Source organism: Cryptomeria japonica, chromosome 3 (genome assembly GCF_030272615.1).
Source record: "Cryptomeria japonica chromosome 3, Sugi_1.0, whole genome shotgun sequence".
Classification (NCBI taxonomy): Eukaryota; Viridiplantae; Streptophyta; class Pinopsida; order Cupressales; family Cupressaceae; genus Cryptomeria; species Cryptomeria japonica.
Window position 1 is genome coordinate 322,680,856 of NC_081407.1, and position 12,964 is coordinate 322,693,819.

The window sequence follows — 12,964 nt, forward strand, 5'->3', positions numbered from 1 at the left end:
TAAATAAGTTTGGGCATCCCTAATAACAAAGTCCCTCGAGTAAGCTTTTTCATTGAAGTTCCATGATGTATCGCTAGAAGGGAAAGGATGTTTGGAACAAGTGGATGAGTTATGAAGGCTTATGATTGTGAAAAGAAGTGAAAGTATCATGACATGATTGAGACTTAGGATCAACAAGTATTCTTTTTTACTAAAACTTGTAGAACTTTTGCCCCTAGTTATTATGATATTAGGGGAGATCAACTCTTCTTCTTTTTTCTTTATATGATTTTTATCCTTGACTTTGATTTTCGCAAAGTCCAATAGCTTCTAATTTTGATTTGAACTAAGGGACTTCTCTTAATTTTTGACTTCTAATTTTTTCTTTTCAAAGCTTAATTTTTTATCCCCAATGAGTAAGGGCTTTTGTGATTCTTGTTGATCCAAGTCTGGGAGAGGACTGGAAATGGAATGAGTGGATGACATGGTAAGGCTATATGAGTTCTCAAAAGGGCTAGCGATACGCTCAATATATTATTTGCTAGAACCACTCTTAGGACTATTGATATCAAGAGTTGTTTGCGCCACTAGAGGAGATTTGCATTCAAACTTAGTAGCCACAACACTAGGTGGTTCACACCCAATTCCTTGGCATTGCAAGTTGTTTGTAGGTTGTTCCTGTCGACTGAATACCTTAGGAGATAGTGGGAGTTTATCAACATGAAAGATATACTCACCACATCCCATGTCTTTAACCTTGAATTTTTCTTTGAGCTCTGCTTGCTTTGATGTCAAAGGTTTCAAGGATTCTGGATCCACATATGTCGAGGATGGAGTTGCTTCTCTATTAACTGGAATTGTTATTTCTGATCTAGGTCGCAGATTGTTGCAATATATGAATGGGTTTGGATCAGCTTTGATGGTCACTTCACCTCCATTGTGTGGGAACTTGATACATCGATGATATGTTGAGGGAACAACTCTCATTTCATGAATCCATGGGCCTCCCAAGAGTATGTTGTATGTGAGATCTAGATCAAGGACTTGACATACCACATCCTTCGTAATTGGCCCAACTCTGAGAGGTAAGGTGATTGTGCCTTTGGATGAATGCTCTTCGTCATCATATGCTTTGATGGTAATTTTGTTTGTATCATTCACAACTTTTTCATAATATCCCAATTGTATTTTTGTGTTCAAAGTACATATATTGAGACCATCTCCTCCATCTATCATGACTCATTTTATTCGGTGTTTGTGTAGGAAGGCTTCAATGTGTAAAGGTGCATTATGCAGTTGGCTTACAGATGTGTCGTCAGCTTCAGTGAATGTAAGGGAATTTGGAACGGAAAGGTATCCCACCATGGCTTGAAATTGGTCCATGTTCAGATTAGTGGGGACAGAAGTTTCTCTCAATTTTTTATCAAGGATGGCTTTATGTGTGAGGGATATGCGTAAAAGCTCAAGGATGGAGATAAGCACGAGTGTTCTCCCTAATTGTTCTACTAGGTATTACTCAGGTTTGGTTGCTGAGGAAGCAGTGGTTTTAGCTGGAGCACCTTACAGGGTGACTTTACCTCGATTAGTTGTGACATTACATTCAAGGGTAGATTTAGAAGAAGGTCCAATTCCTTTTAGGACAACTTTGGCTCTTTGGGTAGAAATTTCAAGTGTTTTGTCCTTTATTATAATAGTAGAGACATAATTGTCCGTCGAAATGTGATTAATAGTTGAATCATAGTTATAGGAGGCTTTTGTATAATTGGCTTGATTTCTAGTGGATTTGGCTTTTCCCTTGTCATGTTTAGGGAATGGTTCCTTAAACATCTCATGTTCTTGATTGGATCAATGTCCTTCGATCTCAATGTCACCTCTATCAATAAGATCTTGTATAACATTCTTCATTCAATGTTAATTTCCTGTTTTATGTCCCTTACTCTTGTGATATTCGCAATACTTATCATCATTCCACCAATTTGGTTTGACCTTTGGCTCATATGGAGGATTGTCTGGAATTGTTATTATCTTGTTTGCCACTAGCTACTTGAAAGTTGATTCAAGTGGTTCTCCCAATGGGGTGTATTTCCTTCGTGGTTTTGAAGTTGTTTGAGTATTCGCTTGGTTGTTTGTAGAACTTGATCCAGAAAGAATGATTTTGGGTCTCACTGTGTTAGCATCAACAACACCATCATTTACTGTGTTCTTGTTCTTGTTCCAAAATCGTGTCTTGTCTTTTCCTTTAAAGTCCTCTTTGTTTTCTTTGAATATCTTAATGACTCCTTGCTCAATTAAGACCTTCTCGGTTGCTAAGCCTTTCTCAATGATGTCCTTGAAGGTGGACAAACAAGCTTTCCGCAAGTCATAACCAATTTCTCTGTTGACATTTTGGGTGAACATCTCTACCATTTGTTTTTGTGAAATTTCACAAGAGCATCTGCTGGCTAAATTTCTCCATCTTTGTAAGAATGATGAAAAAAACTCCCCATCTTTTTGTTTGGTGTTGCATAAAGTGGTAACTGATATGTCTGTCTCTATGTTATATGAGAAATATTGGATAAATGCCTCTACTAAATCACCCCATGACTTAATTCCTGGTGGAAGTTGGGAGAACCATTCCATAGCTTGATCACCTAAGCTTTATGGGAACAATCTCATCAAGTATGCTTCTTCTTCTGCTACCTCAATGCAAGCTGTGAAAATTTGTCTTATATGTGCCTTAGTGTCTCCTTTGCCTATGTACTTATCAAACTTAGGTGTCACGAAATGTGTAGGAAAATGAGGCATTGGAATGTTTTTGTCAAATGGATAGGGACATGTGTCTCTCATTGTATAAGTTGGCTTTGGTGTATTTATGTCCTCCATTTTCTTTTGTAAGTCCTTTATTTGTTGTTCCAAATTGTTCTTAGGTGGAGACCGACTTCTTGGACCATATCCCATGCTTGAGCCACTAGGTGGAGGAGGAGGATGTTGCATATATGGATGGTATTGATCATAAACATGTTCATATGGAGGAGGTCTATAATGATACTATGTATAGGGACCACTTGGTATAGAGGCATAATGAGGAATGGAATATTTGTTGTGTGCATGCATATCATATTCTATAGGCATGTCATGACTTTTTTTCTTGTGTAGTGCCCCCAAATTTGACACGGGGTTTCCTAGTGTCCAAATTTTGAGCATGCCTTTGGATATCCAATTTCTTTTGAGGTTGGTCCTTAGAATCGGTATGTGATTGAGTGTATTTTTTTGCATAAGACTTCCATAATGGTCTGTGTAGACGGAGTTGTTCATGAGATGCTCTTCCATGAGTATCATAAGCTTGACCATGTGTATTTGGGACCTCAGGTTTTTGAAACAAGGATGATGGTGACTCAGGCACAAAACGTGGTCCTCTAGTACCTCCACTATTAGGTCTCCTTTGATCCATGTTGAGTTAAGTTTCTTGCATAGGTCGATTTTCTACTATTTGAGACATGTCAAAATCATGAGGTATCTTAGCTCCACTTTGTGCCATCACTTGTAAGAAATATTGTCTATCTCTTCTCATGATTTCCTCAACCAATCTATTAAAATGGGGATCCATAATAGAGTCTTCCACTTCTGCTGAATGTATTGAAATGTTGTCCACATTGTCATTGTGTGTATCATTGTTGTTTGTATTATCCATGTTCTCAACATTTTGAATGTTTCTATAAATGGCCATGTCAGGTAATGTGGTATGATCAGAATTGAAAAAGATATCATTATCGTATTCATAACCACTCATGTTTGCAAACTCTTGAGCCTCTTTAGCTTCTCCCCTAGATTTTTGGGAACGGGTTTCAACCATGAACTAGGTCTTGACCAAGATGTGTGAGACTAGATGAAAATGGAAAAGTATGGAAGACCAAGAGTTGGATGGAATGTAAATGAATTTGAGGTGTACTTGCAATGTCCAAAGTGTAAGACCAAGTATGTATGTAGTAGAGTAGGTGTGGCTTCCAAAGAGATCCTCTTGATGAGGTAAGTTGACCTTTACTCTAAGTAAGACCAAAGGAGACCCAAAGGTGATAGACCTTGATGAGTGACCACTTAGAAAAATGTTATTGTATGTATTGTGTTAACAAAGCAAGATGAGGACAAGAAAGTGACCTTTTGACTCAAGTTTAGACAAATCTGAATGTAATGCAAGGTGTAAAGCAATGATGAACTTTGTGAGACCCCAAAATAGGTTGAATGCTAGATGAAAATCTGGAGGAATAACTTAGGAAGTTCAAGAATTCTGAAACTAATTGCTCTTGTTTGTTGGATTGTAAATTTTTCCAATACTCAACACAGACGTGCCTGTATACTTCACAGACATGGTTTCCCAACATAGACGTGATTAAACACTGCACAGACGTGTCTCTGAGAATATTGTAAATATAGTTTGCTTATGATAACACAGACGTGTTTCTATCAGACACAGACGCATTTCCAGAATCTGAGTGCAATTTTTCCAATTTGTGAAGTTGTTTGTTGTGACCAAATCTGAATTTGTGACTATTTTTCGTGACAAGAGGACACAATATTGATGAGGACTCTATGTTTGCAAGTGTTTAGACTCAAAAGAAAGTGTGTTGTTTGATGTAAAAATGTTTTGCATACACTTGAAGATACAATGTTTTGATGTTTGATCTTTGAATGTTTTAATATTTAAAAGAAGACAAGCACAATTCTTATAGTTGGCCAAGACAATAGTTGTTGATCCCACATAGGGTTTCCCTCGAGGCTACGTTATTCAAAGTGGATACTTAGATGCTTAACCCCATTGGCTCCACCCTCGGTACTCACTTCTCCGGGGTAGCCAAACACCAGTCCCCACGAAAACTCCCTGTGGCGAACTTTGTATCTCTACTAAAAACCGTATGTGTGTGGGCCGCTCCAGAGGTCTGACCTCCTACCCCAACAACTAGAAGGATTTTGGCTTTCTAAAATAAAAAGGTGCTAGTAAGGGAATATGCTCGTGTGGCCATACATGTGACACTTTCATCTCTGTAAATACAGAAGGCTCCCAGCTGGTAGGGGTTACGCCCTACTATTGATCAAATAAATTTGATCAAACGGGTTTATGGGGAGACATAGTGTCAGTATAACTATTCAGCACACGTTACCCATGGCTTTCACCATGGATACAGTTGTTTATAGTGGTTCGAAAGAGGTGGGTTTTCCTCGCTACCGCTTGGGTCGTTCCCTCCTCACTAGTAGTCCTAATGACCACACGGGGAGGCAAGCCCTCTAAAGATAAAACACAAAAGAGCCTATTTCTCAAGACACAAAAAATAGTGGTTCAATTTTAGTGCACCAATTGAAGTGTTTGTTAATCTATGAAAACAAGGCACACAATAAATATCAAAAGAAAACCCTTGCCAAAATTTTGTAACAAAGATTTTTTTAGTAGTTTTTGCAATAATACCCCTCCTGCAAGTGCACAAGTTAGGTAAATTTTAGATCCAAAAAACTTTGTGAAATAGGGGCCTTCGACAAGACATTTTTTTATATATTCGAAGATATGATTTTTCCATGAGTTCTTTTGCATCATTAAAAAATGGAACACCTGTAAAATTTCAAGACATTTCCAAAAATGTAATAAAATCCAAAAAATTTACTAATTTGCTCCAAAAATAATAAAAAAGTCATATAAAATGCAAATTTGATCCAAAAAATCTGAATTTTTTACTAAAAACTTCTGATAGCCTTTCCATCCTGTATAAAAAAACTTCCTGCAAAAATTACAAGCAGTTTGTGAGATATGATCAAAATAATGAAAAACCCTAATTTTTAAAGATCTAATTTTTGAGGAAATATTTTGCATCAAAATTAAAATCACAAAGAACAGATCATGTGTATAATTATGATATTTTTCCAAAACTATAACAAAATCTGAAAAATTCGTTCATTTTCTCTCAAACTTAATTTTTTATGAAAATATATAAAATATTCATAGAAAATTGAAATATGCTCCAAAAAATCTGATTTTTTTAGTGAGCATGTTTGATACTGATCTTGACTTGCAAACAAAATTTGATGCCACAATTCAAAGTTGTTTGTGAGATCTAATCAAAATAATGAAAAACCCTAACTTTTTAAAGATCCAATTTTTTAGGAAATATTTTGCATCAATATTAAAATCACAAAGAATAGATCTTGCTCATTAATTAGCATGAATATCCTAATTATGTCCTTTCCCTAAATTTGGGGGAGTCACTTCTCCAAATCTAGAAGAAAGTCTTCAAAATGCATTTAAGCCTTTATCTATTTCAACAAGTTAACTTGTTGAGTCTTCCACACATGTAAGGCTCTTACATAAACCACTAGTGGTTTTCCTCTTTGGGAAAGTTATCCTCCCAAGTCTTCAAAAGGCATGTAATTCCTCTTACAAGCCCACACCCCTTAGCCATGATGGTTGTCCCTTTAACCATTTTCCCATGTTGCACAAGAGTTTACCTCTTGGGTAATAGCATACCTCCCTAGTTAATGACATTATCCAATGATGTCACTCCTTGAGGTTATCCCTAATTGTTTGCTTACAATCTAATGTTTTTTTAGCATCCTCTCAAGCCCTCTCAAGGTGACATTTGTCAACTTGGGATTGGATTAAATCTCTCCCATGGATTGATAACTTTCAATCCTACCCCTTGTTGAGATTACTCAATCTCAACCTGTTGGTCATTTGGTGGAATTGATTATGTGTTGCATTAATGTTTTGTCATTGATGTCAACACTATCTGTTTGGATGCTTTACCGGAACCCTTCTGGTCCCGGTAGGTTGAGTGGTTTCTGGTTTGCTTGGATCTGGCATGATCTGGTAGACTTTGGTATGATCTGGTGATGGAATTGGCTTCTTCATGATGCTTACACTCATACTTGATCATTTGGTTTTGGTCTAGCAATTGGATGTTGTCCTGCTTGCTGAGAAGCTTGGTTTCTGGTTTCAATGAGGGTTTCACCGGTAGATATTTTGGTGGAGATCTTTGATGAATTGCCTAAGTAATGTTGGTGCAACTTCTGATGGAGTTTCAGGATGATGTTGGTGATCATGTTTGAGACTTGGCGTGTGGACCTATACTTGGTCCCAATTGATCTAGGTTATCGACCAGCATTGGTATAACATGTTGATAGGACCTATTGATGTATTTATGGGATGTCTTATGTGTTGGTTATTATTTATTTGGTCTAAAGCCGACATGGTTTGTAATTATGCAATTGGTTTATTGTCTGGTGGTCGACCTGATTGTTTATGGTCGAGGGTTTGTATATATGAATGTAAGATCTCATTGTAGATCATCATGGCTAATGTAAGAGGTCATGGTCAAGGATTATAATGTGTGAATAATGTAATATCATTCAGGCAGAGGAGTTGGTCAATCATTCAAGATTGAATTGGGTTTATGAGAATTTAGTCCTCCGGTATTGGGCTTTAACCGGAACTATACTCTGGCATAGGAGATGCTATTTCTTGCACTTCAACACTTCTCTGAATTGTAGTCTAGTTTTGTATGTAGTCAGTGAGACTCCTTTTGTGATGAGCAGTGTGCTCTAGGTTGTTGGCCTTCCTACAAGTGCAGGCCCCTTCATTGTAATTCACATACTTACTACAGAAGTATTATCTAACTGTGGGTAGGCTTCCCACCATGGTTTTTCCCTTTACCGGGTTTTCCACGTACAAATCTTGGTGTTGTGTGAATGGCTTTTATTCTGTGATTATTATTTATGCTTAATTGGATTAACTGCTATTCTAGTATTATTGTTTTGGGTTTCGATATTAATGTTTAAATTGTTAATGCTTCTAGTAATCTATGACAACTGATTCACCCCCTCCCCTTCATTTATCTTCTGGTTATCTGAACTATCTAACAATTGGTATCAGAGCTTTGGTCCTCTCTGTAGAAATCTTAACCACTTGAGGAAGATCTTATGGCGACTAACAATTCAAGTTCATCCAGTTCTTATGGAGCTATCTTTAGAAGGGATATACCGAGGCTTGATGGAATAAATTACACAGTATGGAAGATTCATATGGAGACTCATCTGAGATGTCTTGGCAGGGAGATTTGGGAGATCACACAGAATGGTGTCACACCCTATAATCTGAGATTTGGCAATCCTCCTCCAGCAAAATTGGACAAGGAGCTTGAGAATGATTGTAGAGCAAGAGAAGCCCTCTTGTGTGCACTTTCTGATCAGCAGATGATGAGATTAACTAACAAATCATCTGGAAAGGCTATATGGGATAAGTTGGAGACTCTTAATGAAGGTGACCCTATAGTGAAGATTGCTAAACTTGATGGTTATCGGGTGAGATATGAGAACCTAAAGATGGAAGAAGATGAAAGGATTATTGCATTCATGGAAAGGGTAAATGAGATTGTTATGGGAATTCAATGTTGTGGTGGAACTCTGAGTGAAGATGAAATTATTTTTTAAAGTCCTGAGCGCCCTACCACCAGCTTACAAAATGAAGGCTATTGTTGTCAATGAGCTGAGAACAATGGCTAATACATCTGTCAACAGAGATACCTTGGTTGGGAAACTATCTGCCTTTGAGCTTGAGGAATTTGGACCTTTTGGAGCTGTGAAGACTGAACCTGCTTTTCATGCATCTACATCTGCAACTAGTAAGAAAGACTGGAAAGCTTTATATGCAAAAGAGTTAGAAGATATGAAGGAGAAGATGATGAGTCTGAGCAACTTGAAGCACTATTTGCTAGAAGAGTACTAAAAGGACCGGTAGGAAGTAAGTATGAAGGAAAAGGACCTTTTAAATGTTTTGCATGTAATAAGATTGGTCATTTTGCATCTAGATGTCCTGAAAGGAATTCAAGATTTGAGAAATAGTTAAAATATCTTTTAAGCCTAACACTGGATATCAAAACAAGTATAGATTCAAGAAAAATAGAGACAAATCATGCTACATAGTGGATGAGGAAGGCATTACTGATTCAGATTATGAACCAGCAAAAGACTCTGCTAGTGGATCTAACAATGGGAAAGAATGGGTATTCTTGGCTATCAAGGAAGATGATCTGGCACTGGATGTACTAGAAGAGAAGGCCCTTGGTGCTAAAATTGAGGACAAGGATGAATGGGTAATTGGCATTGGTTGTTCACATCATATGACTGGAGATAAAGGGAAGTTTCTATCTTTGCAAGAATTTGATGGTGGATTAGTTAGATTTGGAGATGACAAGGCATGTATGATCAAAGGAAAAGGAACTATATCATTGGATAGTAAGAAAAATGCTAACAATGTTTATTATGTTGAAGGTTTGAAGCATAATATTTTGAGTGTAGGACAATTGGTAGATAAGGGATTTCAATTAAAGTTCAAGGATGGAAAATCCAAAATCATTAACATATCTGGCTTGGATATTGCAACCGGTACACAGACAAAAGGTAATATCTTTCATTTGAACTCTGGTGAGAAAACATATTTGATTACACAGATTGATGAGAGTTGGTTATGTTGGGGTTTCAAGCAGATCCGAAGCAAATATGAACTAACAATTATATGTAGATTTAAATACAAAAGATAAAGAAATAAAACAGGACACAGATAACACAGAGATTTAATGTGGTTCACCCAGAATGGGTTACGTCCACCATACATAGTCGTCCAATCTTTCTTATTATCCAGCAAAAATAGTACATCAACCTTACGATGCCTTAAGCATCCCAACTGCTTATAACATGTGTTTTTAGGGCAACAAACAAAGTCGGCCTTTTTGGGGTTTTATTACAATGTCGGTTTTCATCAATGAAAAATGGACCCCAGCGAGGATACGTGCTGAGTGTATAGTACTTTGCTAATCAGTCACCACATTTCAACAATCTCCCACTTGGAGACTGATCAGGCTCCACACCGAACAATCTCCCACTTGGAGATTGATACTACACGACACCACTATACATGCAACATCCGCTGGATAAAACACTAGGACTCGACTAGTATAAATTCCACAATTATCAATCAAGAAGACCAACAGAAACTGATGAAGAAATCAGCTTCTCTTGTGGAACTGCCTTCATGAACATATCTGCAGGATTCTCACTTGTGTGAATCTTCTCAAGCCATAATTGACCCTCCTCCAAAACAATTCGAATGAAGTGGTACCTAAGATGAATGTGCTTTGTCCTTGAATGAAAAGTAGAGTTCTTCACAAGATGAATGGCACTCTGGCTATCAGTATACAATGGGCTATCCTCTTGTGTCTGACACAATTCCTCTAGAAAACATTGCAACCAAATCATCTCCTTGCTGGCTTCTGTAGCAGCAACATACTCAGCTTCAGTGGTTGAAAGTGCAACAACCTTTTGCAGCCTAGAAATCCAACTGACTGCAATTCCCCCTATAGTAAAAACATACCCTGTAGTACTCCTCCGTGAATCAATATCACCCGCCAGATCAAAGTCAACAAATCCACTTAGAGTAGCATTAGATCCTTTGAAACATAATGCCTTCATAGTAGTTCCTTTCAAATACCGAAGAATCCATTTCACAGCATTCCAATGTTCCATACCCGGATTACTCATAAACCTGCTCACAACTCCCACTGCATGTGCAATATCTGGCCTTGTGCATACCATTGCATACATCAGACTACCAATAGCTGATGAATACGGGATGTTAGACATTTTATTAACCTCTTCCTGTGCCTTCGGGCACATCTCCTTAGTCAATTTGAAATGACTAGCCAAAGATGTACTAATTGCTTTTGCATCCTGCATGTTAAATCTTTTCAACACCTTCTTTATATACTCACTTTGGGACAAATTCAAGGTTCTATTTTTCCTGTCCTGTGTAATCCTCATACCGAGAATTTGCTTAGCTATACCCAAATCCTTCATAGCAAATGCCCTAGCTAATTTTTGTTTAAGATCATTTATATGTTGCATGTTAGACCCAACAACAAGCATGTCATCAACATAAAGCAATAGGATAATATAACTACCATTATCAAATCTCTTAAAATATACACAATGATCAGAATGACATCTATGATAACCGTGTTCAACCATGAAACTATCAAATTTTAAATACCATTGTCGGGTGCTTGCTTTAGGCCATACAGAATTTTCTTCAACCTGCACACAATTTCTCCTTACCTTTGACCTCATATCCCTGTGGTTGCAACATGTAAATTTCCTCCTCCAAATCTCCATGGAGAAAAGTTGTTTTTACATCTAATTGTTCAAGATGTAAATCATCTGCAGCCACAAGACTAAGTACAGTTCTAATTGAAGTCATTTTTACAATTGGAAAAAATATTTCATCATAATCTATACCCTTTTTATGTGCAAAACCTTTTACCACAAGTCTGGCCTTATATCTTTTCTGACCTCCTTTCTCCTCCTTCAGCTGATAAACCCATTTGTTAGGCAAGGCTCTTTTTTCTGCAGGTAAAGGGACTAAGTCCCAAGTCTTATTTTTCATCAAGGAGTCCATCTCCTCTTTCATGCCTAGCTCCCACTGTTGTTTGGCATCTACCTGCATTGCTTCTTCATATTCTTTTGGTTCACTAGAATCCGTTAATAAAATAGAATACAAAGAAGGAGAAAATCTTTCAGGGGGTCTACTTGTCCTCGTAGAATGTCTAACACTTGCAGGAGTTTGTGGGACAATCTGTTGTTGCTGAGCATCAGGTACCTGTGGCATTTCATTTTCAGGAATCTCATCCAACACCACATATTCTTGTTTGTCCTATTCATGCTTCTTTTCCTGCATCTGTTCTTTATACATAACCTTCTCATTGAATATAACATCTCTACTTCTAATTATTTTCTTATTTTCAAAATCTTATAACCGATAGCCATATTCATCTATCCCATATCCAATGAAGGTACATTTCTGAGATTTAGCATCAAGCTTGGTTCTGTTTTCTTTATCAACATGGACAAAAGCTTCACAACCAAAAGTTTTTAGAAAAGAATAATTTACCTTTTTACCAGTCCATGCCTCCTCTAGAATACCACCATCCAAAGGGGTTGAAGGTCCTCTATTTATCAAATAGACAGCAGTATGTACAACATCTACCCAAAAATGTAAGGGCAATCCAGTATGCAATCTCATGCTCCTCGTGCATTCCATGATAGTCCTATTCATTCTCTGTGACACATCATTTTCCTGTGGAGTTCTTGGAACTGTCTTCTTCTTTCGAATCCCATTTAAGGAGCAGTAATCTTCAAATGCTTTGCTACAATACTCACCTCCATTATCCGATGTGAGACACTTCAACTTTCTTCTTGTCTCATTCTCAACCAAAGCTTTCCATTTCTTAAAATTTTCAAAAACATCTGATTTTTGTTTTAGGAAATATACCCATGTTTTTCTAGTTGAGTCATCAGTAAAAATAACATAATAACAAGAGCCACCAAGAGATGATACCTGAGCCAGTCCCCATACATCTAAATGTACAAGCTCTAACTTCTCACTCTTCTTCTCTTTCCCAACCTTGAGAAATCCGACTCTTTTTTGTTTACCATAAACACAGTTTTCATAGAACTCTAAATCAATCTTCTTTAGTCCTGGCAATAGATTTTTGGAGTGAAGGGTTTTCATCCCTTTCTCACTCATGTGCCCAAGCCTATGGTGCCACATTATCGAATCTATTCTTGCAACATTTATTGTTGTTGTCCCTGCAGAAACTTTATCTGTAGCAGCTAAGGTAGAGTAAGTGTTACCAATACATAGATATAATGTGCCTACCTTCGCACCTTTAGCTACTACTAATGATCCTTTAGTGACCTTCCACATACTATCTGAGAAGGTAACTATGCAACCTTCACTACCTAGTTACCCTGCAGAAATTAAATTTCTTCTTAAATTAGGAACATGTCTTACCTCCTGCAGAAACCAGTCATTACCATTCTGCAACTTGATCTTTATCTTTCATTTTCCAACAATTTGACAGGGCTCATCATCACCCAAATATACCTATCCAAATTCACCTTGAACATAATCTAG